Below are 13,836 nucleotides of genomic sequence, written 5' to 3' on the forward strand. Positions count from 1 at the left end.
TTGAGTTTATCTTTGTGTATGGTGTTAGGAAGTGTTCTAATTTCATTCTTTTACATGTAGCTGTCCAGTTTTCCCAGCACCATTTATTAAAGAGGCTCTCTTTTCCTATTCTTGCCTCCTCTGTCAAAAACAAGGTACCCATAGGTGCATGGGTTTATTTCTGGGCTTTCTATCTTGTTCCATTGGTCTGTATTTCTGTTTTTGTGCCAGTACCATACTGTCTGGATGACTGTAGCTTTGTAGTATAACCTGAAGTCAGGAAGGTTGATTCCTCCAGCTCCATTCTTCTTTCTCAAGACTTCTTTGGCTATTCAGGGTCTTTTGTGTTTCCATATGAATTGTGGAAATTTTTTGTTCTAGTTCTGTGAAAAATGCCATTGGTAATTTGATAGGGATTGCATTGAATCTGTAGATTGCATTTGGTAGTATAGTCATATTCATAATATTGATTCTTCTTACATGGAATTAAAGACCTAAATGTAAGACCAGAAACTATAAAGCTCTTAGAGGAAAACACAGGCAGAACACTTGATGATATAAATCAAAGCAAGATCCTCTATGATCCACCTCCTAGAGTAATGGAAATAAAAGCAAAAGTAAGCAAGTGGGGCCTGATTAAACTTAAAAGCTTTTGCACAGCAAAGGAAACTATAAGCAGGGTGAAAAGACTACCCTTGGAATAGGAGAAAATAATAGCAAATGAAACAACTGACAAAGGATTAATTTCCAAAATATACAAGCAACTCATACAACTCAATACCAGGAAAACAAATAACCCAATCAAAAAATGGGAAAAAGACCTAAACAGACATTTGTCCAAAGGAGACATACAGATGGTTAACAAACACATGAAAAGATGCTCAACATCACTCATTATTAGAGAAATGCAAATCAAAACCACAATGAAATATCACCTCATACCTGTCAGAATGGTCATCATGAAAAAGTCTACAAACAATAAATTCTGGAGAGGATGTGGAGAAAAGGGAATGCTCTTGCACTGTTGGTGGGAATGTAAATTGATACAGCCACTATGGAAGATGGTATGGAGATTCCTTAAAAAACTAGGAATAATAGCACCATATGACCCAGCAATCCCACTCCTAGGCATATACCCTGAGGAAACCAGGGTTGAAAAAGACATATATATCCCATTGTTCATTGTAGCACTATTTACAATAGCTAGAACATGGAAGCAACCTAGATGTCCATCGACAGATAAATGGATAAAGAAGTTGTGGTACATATACACAATGGAGTATTTACTCAGCCATAAAAAGGAACACATTTGAGTCAGTTCTGATGAGGTGGATGAAACTAGAGCCTATTATACAGAGTGAAGTGAGCCAGATAAATACCATATTCTAACACACATATATGGAATCTAGAAAAATGGTTCTGAAGAATTTATTTACAGGGCAGCAATGGAGAAGCAGACATAGAGAATAGACTTAAGGACATGGGGAGAGGGGAGGAGGGGGTGAGATATATGGAAAGAGTAACATGGAAACTTACATCACCATGTGTAAAATAGATAGCCAACGGGAATTTGCCATATGGCTAAGGAAACTCAAACAGGGGCTCTGTGTCAACCTCGAGGGGTGGGATGGGGAGGGAGATGAGAGGGAGGTTCAAAAGGGAGGCAATATATTTATACCTATGGCTGATTCATGTTGAGGTTTGGCAGAAAACAACAAAATTCTGTAAAGCAATTATCCTTCAGTAAAAAAAAAAATTTAAAAAAGTATATAAAAAAAAGAATTACACTTGAACCAGTGTAATTAGGCTACAAAGAAGAGATGAAAGTCATAGGAATTGGAAATAAGAAATAAAAAACCATCATATATTGTATACAATATGATTGTGTCAAAAATCCAAAGAATTTTTAAAATAAATTTGAATTTAAGATGATCACTGTACACAGGTCAGTGATCCATTGTATTCCTTTATAAAAATAAAAAGAAACTGAAAACAAAAGAATTTTAAATATGATTTACCAAAAATGCATAAAAGAACAAATACCTAGGAATAAATCTAGTACAAGTTAGACTGCAAACTACAAAATATTATTGAAGAAAATTAAAGGGGAAACATTTAAAAACCTAAGTAAAGGATACATCAGATTTGTGGATTAAAAACTTCAATATTGTAAGGCTATCACTTCTCCCCAGATTGACCCATAGATTTAATCTTAATTAAAATCCCAGTAGAATACTCCAATAATTTTTTTTAAAAATCCCAATACAAGTTGTTGTGGAAATTATCAAGATGGCTGTAAAATCATGTGGCAAGTCAAAGAGTTTAGCATGTCCAAGCAAAAAGAAGAAACCTGGAGAATTTACATCATCATCTATGGGGAATTTTTATTATAAAGTAAGTAACACAGTAAGAAATTGATCCATGGAGAGAAAACTCAACTGAGAGAACAGAATTGAGAATTTAGAAGGAAATACACACACACAGAATTGCCTGATTCATGATAATAGGGACAGTGTAATGGAAAGAGTGACTTTTTAGTGGTGGTTCTGGGTTGATTGGCTCACTGTAGGGGAACAAAATGCCTTAAAACCCAGCATTAAAAAAATATCAATGTCCAGCGTATTCCAGGTGTAAAAGTGAAACATGGAATCATGTGACCATCTGGGAGTATTAAATATGCCATAAAGATTGTTGTATTACATCGCTTCTCCATTTCTGTTTATGATGTGTGCATGGGTGCTCAGTCGTGTCTGACTCTTTGAGGTACTTACTAACTACTTGCTAACTGAATGGAACAGTGGTTTAACTCAAAATAAGAATTGGAGTATCACATTCTTTCTTGTGTAACTCCAATTATAACACTATTAGTCTGTTTGCTATAGACATCTTTCAGTTCAGTTCGGTCCAGTCGCTCAGTCATATCCAACTCTGCGATCCCGTGGACTGCAGCATGCCAGGCCTCCCTGTCCATCACCAGCTCCTGGAGTTTACCCAAACTCATGTCCATCAAGTCAGTGATGCCATCCAACCATCCCATCCTCTGTTGTCCCCTTCTCCTCCCGCCTTCAATCTTTCCCAGCGTCAGAGTCTTTTGCAATGAGTCAGTTCTTTGCATCAGGTAGCCAAAGTATTGGGGTTTCCTTTAGGATGGACTGGTTGGATCTCCTTGCAGTCCAAGGGACTCTCAAGAGTCTTCTCCAACACCACACTTCAAAAGCATCAATTCCTCAGCACTCCACTTTCCTTATAGTCCAACTCTCACATCCATATATGACTACTGGAAAAACCATAGCCTTGACTAGATGGACCTTTGTTGGCAAAGTAATGTCTCTGCTTTTTAATATGTTGTCTAGGTTGGTCATAACTTTTCTTCCAAGGAGTAAGCATCTTTTAATTTCATGGCTGCAATCACCATCTGCAGTGATTTTGGAGCCCAAGAAAATAGTCTGCCACTGTTTTCCACTGTTTCCCAATCTGTTTGCCATGAAGTGATGGGACCAGATGCCATGATCTTAGTTTTCTGAATGTTGAGCTTTAAGCCAACTTTTTCACTCTCCTCTTTCACTTCTGTCAAGAAGCTCTTTAGTTCTTCTTCACGTTCTGCCATAAGGGTGGTGTCATCTGCATATCTGAGGTTATTGATATTTCTCCCAGCAATCTTGATTCCAGTTTGTGCTTCATCCAGCCCAGCGTTTCTCATGATGTACTCTGCATCTAAGTTAAATAAGCAGGGTGACAATATACAGCCTTGACGTAGTCCTTTTCCTATTTGGAACCAGTCTGTTGTTCCATGTCCAGTTCTAACTGTTGCTTCCTGACCTGTATACAGATTTCTCAAGAGGCAGGTTAGGTGGTCTGGTATTCCCATCTCTTTAAGAATTTTCCACAGTTTATTGTGATCCACATAGTCAAAAGCTGTGTGGTATTTAATGAGGTAAGCCATCCATTGATGTAACACATGTGAATGATTGGCATTCTACTTTAAATTATATACTAATCTCATTAGAATGGTTTAAGAGGAAAACCTTCACAATGCCTTCACAAATGTTGTCATCTTTATGCATTTCTGTACACCTAAGAGGAATTCAGGATGCTGTATTTTCTCCATCTAGAAATGTCTGCTTTCTCTTATCCCTCTACGGTATCCAAGAAACCTATCATGGTTATCCTGTCCTGAATCACATCAAAGGTATGATTTTTGCTTCCTTCCTGAACTTCTGTGCTCTCTGTACCTGTTGGTCACTTATCAAACACCGCCGTTCTTTGTCAGAAAATTAAAAGTATTAGTTGTTCAGTCGTGCCTGACTCTTTGCAACCCCATGGACTGTAGTCCGCCAGGTTCCTCTGCCCATGGGATGCTCCAGGCAAGAATACTGAAGTGGGTTGCCATTTCCTTCTCCAGGGGATCTTCCCAACCCAGGGATCAAAACTGGATCTCCCACACTGCAGGCAGATTCTTTACCAACCCACTCCAGTATTCTTGCCTGGAAAATCCCATGGACCGAGGATTCTGGTAGGCTACAGTCCATGGGGTCGCCAAGAGTCAGACATGACTGAGTGACGTCACTTTCTTTCTTTCTACACCAAATGTAAGTATAAAGCTGTGTGGCTCCAGATGAATTTTAAACACCTTTGCTGAAGGTAGAAATCATGCCAATTTAACAGTAATCTAACATTATATTTTGGACATAGCATGATTTTTAATTGACTAGTTACAAAGACTGATCAAGACTGAGCTCTCTAAAATCTAATATATGAAACAAATCTTCAGTTATTAGGAATAATATCTCTTAGAGATACGGTAAAAGTTGTAATTAACTTCCAAGTAATAGAAGTCATGAGGAAGTCTGGGATTGAAGAACAAAAATAAAACCTATTCACGGAGTGAAAATTGCTCATTTGTGTCCAACTCTTTGTGACCCCATGGACTATCCAGTCCATGGAATTCTCCAGGCCAGAAGACTGGAGTGGGTAGCCTTTCCCTTCTCCAGGGGATCGTCCCAACCCAAGGACCGAACCCAGGTCTCCCGCATTGCAGGCGGATTCTTTACCAGCTGAGCCACAAGGGAAACCCACTATTCATGGAAGTCTGGGTTTAAAGAACAAAAGTGAACCCTATTCAAAAACAAATAAATTAAACTGCTTATAAACCTTCAGAGATGGTAGAATGCTAAAATGTGAAAAATCAAACACTCCATTTAGTTCCCAACGTATTCTAAAAAGGCAGCAAGGAAATCCAGTAGGTTTCATCACCTACTCAGTTGCTAAGCAACTCATCGTTAAGATGGATGTAAAGGGCCTTTATAATGATAATGGGCATCAGAGGATGTCCTTGCATTAGTACAATGACACAATCATAGAGAAATACAAAAATAAAGAAGGATAAAAACCAGGTAGTCCTCAGATGCTAACCTCAAACAACTGACCTTTGAAAAGATCTTATGTCTTAGCACAAATATAAGTACTGAACACTTGACCATTTCACAGCAGATATTTTTCATTACAGAATGAGTCACAAGAGTACTACAGAGACAATCTGAGTAACGACGTGCTTAAAATAAAACAAAAATCTTTATTTCCATCTCTATTTCCGTATTTTCAATTTATGTTGTAAAATAGTATGCTTAAAATCAAATCCCAAGTTCTCAAGTTATTATCACTGTCATTTTCACTGCTGATGAATAAAAACTTCATTTATGATTAAAAAAAAAAAGTTCTAAAAAGTGTACTAGTTGCATGGGAAGGTTTTTGCAAATGCATCAGGTACCCTTTACTAACTAGTGGCAATTACATTTTTTATAATTATACAGTCATGCAGAGACACAAGAGCATACTGAAATTAAAGAGAATAATAACATAGCAGAGCCTTTCCCCTTGATCATAAATTCTCAGGAGACACAGATGGGGACCCTCTACAAATTGACGACAGCCTGAGATAATCTTGTGGCTTCCCTGGTGGTTCAGACGGTAAAGAATCTGCTGCAGTGCAGGAGACCTGGGTTCGATCCCAGGGCTGGGAAGATCCCCTGGAGGAGGGCATGGTAACCCACTCCAGTAATCTTGCCTGGAGGATTACATGGACAGAGGAGCCTGCTGGGCTACAGTCCATAATCTGGCTGTGTGAGCATATGGCCATTAATGTCATGAGTTGTTTCTGCTTTGGGGTCCACCCCAGAGCGTTCTACGTGCGAGTGTCTTATATACATATAACAAAGCAGACTTCAAAGGAAAAAGAACGGTACTCTTCAATTTTCTTCCTCTCAGGGTAATTTTAAGATTGCTTTCACTCTGATTCATTTATGGCCTCAAAAGTTAGACCATCTTACTACCAATAAGAGTTGCCAACAGCTACACAGAACAAGGCTGAAAAAAGGTAGGACTAAAAGAAAGTGTATTCTTTTTTTTTTAATAACAAATACATAATCTTTCACGGAAAGTTTTCTAAAAGTTGCATTTGTATCTCAATTTCTAAGGATAAATTTTTATAATTTAACAAAAAACTAAATTAAAAGTGAAATGTCCTTGATAAATTAACTATGTGAACACATGAAATACATAAAAATGATAAGCTAGTGTTCATGGTGTTGATTGAATTCGCATGTCAACTGTCAGGTATGGTGTGAGAGCCTCTGAGCGGAGAGCTCTCTAGTGTTGTTCGGTTGTTCAGTCGTGTCTGACTCTTTGTGGCCCCAGGGTAGCCCACCAGGGTCCTCTGTCCACGGGGTTCTCCAGGCAAGAATACTGGAGTGGGTTGCCATTCCCTTTTCCAGGGGATCTTTCAGACCCAGGGATTAAACCCGCCTCTCCGACCTTGGCAGGCAGATTCTTTACCAACGAGCTCCCTGGGAAGACCCCGACTCCTTTGAGCCAAGGTTACTGGCCTGCTCTCTGTTTATTCTGTGGAAGCTGAGATGGAAACCACGGCCAGTTCCCTGCCCCTCCTCAGCTCACAGGCCAAGTGGGCAGCTCACCCTTCCCCCTATCATGCCTCCCCGAACACCCCCTGGCCAGCATTTTTCCACTGGAGCCACTGAACAGGCCATTTTGGTATGTTCTGTGCGGATTAAGTGCAAAGAGCACTATGCAGCTCCATTAAAATAGAAACCTAATTGTTGCAACGTTAACAAATGTAGTCAAGTGTTATTGTTAACAAATAAAAAGACCAACACCTTTGGGAGCTGCCAAGGGTTTTCACAGATTTCTACCGTCAGCGAGTCAGTTCTTCTTTCTCCCTTTTTGCTCCATTTAATCAATTAGAAAAGGCAAGTCTGCTTATTTTCAAAATCCACATTATCAAAAGCCCAGAAAACAATTATGGAAAACGGGGCAGAGCAAAATGCCACAGTCATTCATGCTATCTAAAGTCTTCCTGAACATCTGTTTCCTGCTGCTTCTTTCTCACTTAAATGGGTTATACTTATGCCCTCAAAAAACTAGCGTCTGGAATATGAAGAATTGTTCTGGCTAGTACAGAAAGTACTTCCTTACAATACCAGAAGTAAAGTTCAGAGTCTTAGAGAGTAGGTAAAAACATCCTTTCTCTTTTGGTCTACTAATTTCTTCAATCTGATGAAGAATGATCTGATTACTTCAAGCTGATTCAATCCAAATCAAAAATAGAGCTAATGTACACAGTTTTGAATTTGAACTATTAATAAATCAGTTTTAGCTCATAGTTACTATGTATCTAACAGGAATTTTCACCAACTGATCCATAAATAAGGTGACTAAATAGAGTTTTGTAATTATGTTTTTGAAAAAAAAGTTCGTCGTCTTCAGGTAATTGTATTATGGCTTTATTTTGAGGATTATTAGTTTGGATTATCTTAAATCAGGACACAGTTGAGAGAAGCCGTAACAATGCCTTTCAGGGAAGTAAGAAGCGCTACGTGCTCTTGTCCCGCTGTCTCTGCCCGGCGCTGTGGAGGCAGGGCTCAGCGCAAGGAAGAACTGTCTGCTGCAGCAGAACTAGGACTTACCTGTGCTCGGTGTCAGCAAGAGCCCCAAGGCAAACCGGAGATGCTGTCCAAGTGTAGCTGGGAACCTGCTAGCTGGGAATCTGTGGATGGCAGTGTTACAGTCATCACTTTGGAACTTGGAAGCCGGAGTTTTGGTCAGAGTGCACGCTTTCTGCAGATGTATGAAGGAAGACTAAAACCTGATGAAATACCTGTGTGACTCGACACATGCACTCAACTGTACACTTAGGTAACGCCACAGATCGAGCTGGTTATCTCGGGCTTTAAAAGTGAAGTTTTCAGGGACCTCCCCGGTGGTCCAATGGCTAAGAATCCACATGGCAATGCAGGGGGGACTCAGGTTCAGTCGCTGATCATGGATCAGAGAACTAAAATCCCACACACCAAAGGGCAACTGAGCTTCCCTGCTGAAGGAAAGTTACACGGCTCAAAATAGCCTGGAGTTAAAACTCCCCTCCAGGCTCGATCCGGGTCGAGGCGGGAGCGCGCAGGCGCGCCGCCGCCGCCGATCGGGTCTTAAAAAAAAAAAAAAAAAAACAACTCCCCTCCAGGTTCTCCCCATCGTTCTATGCAGAACAAAGAACTCTCTCACCCGAAGGAAAAAATGGACATTAAGGTTAATTACGCCCAGCTCCCAGCCTGTCCCAGCCTCTGGCGGATCTCCAGAATTCCTTGCCCCAGCCGTTTAAGAGACAACTACTCCGGAACAACCTTGGAGAAGACCAGGCCCCCTTAAGACAGTAGCTTTCCACATGTATGCCTATATATACTTACTCTTTTCTTGGGTTAGCGCAACAGCTCACTAATCTGACTGCTGCCCCTTCTCGCCTCATTAAAGGTGATCTGTTCCTGGAAAGGGCCGGTCTCCTCCTTTTTCCGAACCTCGCCTTCCCTAACTCCTTTACCCTACACATGCCGCAGCTCCTGAGCCCCAGAGCCACAAGGAGAGTTTGCACAGCGACTCAAAAGATCCCACATAACGCAGCGAAGATCCCCTGTGCCCCAACTAAGACCTCATGCAGCCAAACAAACGTATAATAACTAATAAATTCTTTAAAAAGGTGAAAATTGTCAGCCATTTGGAAGAATAATACATTTGAAATCTGGGTGGGTTAATACATTTCTGAAAGAGCCGATTTCCTTGCAAAACATGAGGGGGATTTTAAAAGTCCCGAGAGAGTGGGAGCTATGGGAAACACATGGGGTTAAGGGAAGGCCACTGTGGCCAGAGACACGGGGGTGGAGGTGGCCAGACCAATCGCAGAGATGAGCGGCTAAGGACAGAAACTCAGTTGGGAGGATGCTACCATCACCTCCGTCTGTTTCCTGACAGAATTTAGAAGCTTAGGAAAGAGTTTTCTCACTCTCTCTCTTAATGAGATGCTTGGGGCAGGTTACCTGGGAGCTCGATGTCTGCGGGATGCAGGCCGAGCGTCATGGGCGCTGCAGGCATCAGAAGGCTTGGCCGGAGCTGGGCGTCCACCTCTGTGTGGTCCAGCCTCACAGGTGAGGGTGGGAGGGAGGCCCCACTTACGGGTCACCTGTGTCTTTCCAGAGCTGCTGTGTCCCTCCTCACGAGGCAGCCACTTCCCCCCAACAAGGGTCCCAAGGGGAGGCAGAGGAAGGCCGGTCCTGTATTAGGAAAAGAGTACATCAAGGATGTATATTGTCACCCTGCTTATTTAACTTCTGTGCAGAGTACATCAGCAAAATGCTGGGCTGGATGAAGCCCAAGCTGGAATCAAGACTGCGGGAGAAATATCAATAACCGCAGATATGCAGATGACACCACCCTTATGGCAGAAAGTGAAGAGGAACTAAAAAGCCTTTTGATAAGGGTGAAACGGGAGTGAAAAACCTGGCTTAAAACTCAACATTCAAAAAATGAAGATTATGACATCTGGTCCCACCACTTCATAGCAAATAGATGGGGAAATAATGGAAACAGTGAGAGACCTTTATTTTATTGGGCTCCAAAATCAGTGCAGATGGTGACTGCAGCCATGAAATTAAAAGACACTTGCTCCTTGGATAAAAAGCTATGACCAACCTAGACAGCATAGTAAAAAGCAGAGACATTACTTTGCCAACAAAGGTCTGTCTAGTCAAGGCTATGGTTTTTCCAGTAGTCATGTATAGATGTGAGAGTTGGACCATAAAGAAGGCTGAAAGCTGAAGAATTGATGCTTTTGAGCTGTGGTGTTGGAGAAGACTCTTGAGAGACACTTGGACTGCAAGGAGATGAAACCAGTCAATCCTAAAGAAAATTAGTCCTGAGTATTCATTCATTGGAAGGATGGATGCTAAAGCTGAAGTTCCAATACTTTGGCTACCTGATGAGAAGAGCTGACTCATTGGAAAAAGACCCTAATTCTGGGAAAGATTGAGGGCAGAAGGCAAAGAGGGCGACAGATGATGAGATGGTTAGATGGCATCACCGACTCAATGGACATGAACTTCAGCAAACTCTGGGAGATGATGAAGGAAAGGGAAGCGTGTGTGCTGGGGTCCATGGAGTCGCAAAGAGTCAGACACAACCGAGTAACTGAACAACAACAAATCTACGGAAAACTGTAGGAGTCCATATTCATTGTGAGCTGCTCTTATGTCTAAATTAAAATGTTCCTACTGGGATAGCAATGCATTTTCACTTATTCTTTTTTGGATGAAGAATAATGCCTGTCCACCACCTCCCAACGATAATGGCCAAGGCGGCAATGAGCAGAGAAAGGTGAAAAGGCAGAACTGGGAAGGGAAGAGAGGAGCCTGTGAGTCAGTTACTGGACCAGACCTTCTGCTCTGCGGGCTGCTGTCACCATCAGTCAACAGGGAGGAGGGCGCGGGGACAGACTTCATTCAAGTAAGGCGCTCAGAATCTGCCTGCAATGCAGGGGACCCCAGTTCGATTCCTGGGTCAGGAAGATCCCCTGGAGAAGGGATAGGCTACCCACTCCAGTATTGTTGGGCTTCCCTGGTGGCTCAGCTGGTAAAGAGTCACTCACAATGCGGGAGACCTGGGTTCGATCCCTGGGTTGGGAAGGTCCCCTGGAGAAGGGAACGGCTACCCACTCCAGTATTCTGACCCGGAGAATGCCATGGACTGTATGGAGGTTGCAAAGAGTCGGACACAACTGAGCAACTTTCAAGGAGCGCAAGAAGTCACAGAGATTTAGAGTCAGTGGGAGGTGAGCGCTTCCTGTCCCAGCTCCTGAAACCCTTGGTCTCTGGTTGATAGAAGATTATGCTCAATGACATGAGTGTACATCAGTGACCCTTCTATGCTTATGAGGTCTATTACGTGTCAGCAGCAGTGAACTCAAGCCTTGCAGTTTCTTGTGAGACAAATCATTTACCAGACTGTCTTAGGACATCTGAGATGTCTTATTTTTTTGGTTCTGTTTTATCAAAATGCCTGAGCCTAATGGGCAAAAGCACTGTGTGGTTTAGTTTTTCAGAGAAGAGTTTAAAATAAATGGAAAGAATGTTTCGAATTTTAACACAGAAATGCAAGATCAACCAAAGTTTAGGTTATTTCAAAATCATTCCTTTCAAAAAGAGAGACCTAACTACTTCCAAATAATTTGGAACTTGTTATTGCATAATCAGATTTCTTTTTTTTTTTCATAATCAGATTTCTAACTTCGGTGGTGTAATTTTTTTCTGCTAATGCAGATGAAGGACTTCCCTAGTGACTTAGATGGTAAATTAAAAAGAAACAGAAGTTATGTTCTCTAGAATTTAATCAGGGTACAATGGTGAGAACGCAGAAGTTACATAACAGCAAAATAGAAAATATATTCCATTCACCTGCCACCGACAACATGCTGTGTACCAATGTTACTATAATATGGAATAAAGGTTAATTTAAAAAAGAATACTCAGGAAAAACACCAAAGCTTTTAGGTTTTCGTTCAGGTACACTCCACATTAAATTACAGCCCTGAATTAAAATTCTGGAAAGCTCCCATTTCCCAGGTAATCACAATTGGGCTTGAGAAAAGCCTGACACCTTGTGGCCATTCCCTGCAATAGCAACCATAAAAGTTTTGCCTTTGAGTCCTTGTTCAGTTGCTCAGGGGTGTCCGACGACGTTATGACACAAATTATTCACGGCACATACAGCTCACTGTGGGGCTTAAGCGTAGTGGGTCGCCAGGCTGGGCCAGGCTTCAGGGCAGGGAAAGCAGGTCCAGGGTCCAGAAGAAAGCCTTTCAGGGGAGGCGCTCAAGTACTCTCCCTGGATAGGATTCAACTTGGAGAAGTTAACACTCTGGTTAATCAGTACATCCTAAAGGAAATCAGTCCTGAATATTCATTGAAAAGACTGATGCTGAAGCTGAAACTCCAGTACTTTGGCCATCTGATGCGAAAAATTGACTCATCTGAAACGACCCTGATGCTGGGAAAGAGGAGGAGAAGGAGACGACAGAGGATGAGATGGTTGGATGGCATCACCGACTCGATGGACGTAAGTTTGAGTAAACTCCTGGAGCTGGTGATGGACAGGGAGGCCTGGCATGCTGCAGTCCATGGGTTCGCAAAGAGTTGGACACGACTGAGTGACTGAATTGAACTGAACTGAACACTCTGGTTACCTCTGAGATGATACTGGGAGTTTTCCAGGCAGTCGGGAAAGAACAATGGGTTGCAGAGGTGATGAACAGAAATAATCACAAATGACTCTGCATACCTAAGATGAAGAAGTTCCAGAAAAACATCTACTGCTGCTTTATTGACTATGCCAAAGTCTTTGACCATGTGGAACACAACAAACTGTGGAAAATCCTTCAAGAGATGGGAATACCAGACCACCTTACCTGCCTCCTGAGAAATCTGTATGCAGGTCAAGAAGCAACAGTTAGAACCGGACATGGAACAACAGACTGGTTCCAAATTGGGAAAGGAGTATGTCAAGGCTGTATATTGTCACCCTGCTTATTTAACTTATTATGCTGAGTGAATCATGAGAAATGCTGAACTGGATGAGTCACAAGCTGGAATCAAGATTGCCAGGAGAAATATCAATAACATCAGATATGCAGATGGCACCACCCTTATGGCAGAAAGTGAAGAAGAACTAAAGAGCCTCTTAATGAAAGTGAAAGAGGAGAGTGAAAAAGTTGGCTTGAAACTCAACATTCAGAAAACTAAGATCACAGCATCTGGTCCCATCACTTCATGGCAAATATATGGGGAAACAGTGGAAACAGTGGCAGACTTTATTTTGGGGGGCTCCAACATCACTGCAGATGGTGACTGCAGCCATGAAATTAAAAGATACTAGATCCTTGGAAGAAAAGTTATGACCAACCTAGATAGCATATTAAAAAGCAGAGACCAACAAAGGTCCTTCTAGTCAAAGCTATGGATTTTCCAGTAGTCATGTACGGATGTGAGAGTTGGACTATAAAGAAAGCTGAGCACCGAAGAATTGATGCTTTTGAACTGTAGTGTTGGAGAAGACTCTTGAGGGTCCCTTCGACTGCAAGGAGATCCAACCAGTCCATCCTAAAGGAAATCAGTCCTGAATATTCATTGGAAGGACTGATCCTGAAGCTGAAACTCCAATACTTTGGCCACCTGATGTGGAGAACTGACTCATTGGAAAAGACCCTTATGCTGGGAAAGATTGAATTCAGGAGGAGAAGGGGCCGACAGAGGATGAGCTGGTTGGATGGCATCACCGACTCAATGGACATGAGTTTGCGTAAACTCCAGGAGTTGGTGATGGACAGGGAGGCCCGGCATGGTGCAGTCCATGGCGTCGCAGAGTCGGACACGACTGAGTGACTGAACTGAACTGAGAGAAGAGTGTTCTGAAAAGGTTCTGGGGGCTTCTCTGGTGGCTCAGATGTAAAGAATCCACCTGCCAATGCAG

Source organism: Cervus elaphus, chromosome 12 (assembly GCF_910594005.1).
Source record: "Cervus elaphus chromosome 12, mCerEla1.1, whole genome shotgun sequence".
Classification (NCBI taxonomy): Eukaryota; Metazoa; Chordata; class Mammalia; order Artiodactyla; family Cervidae; genus Cervus; species Cervus elaphus.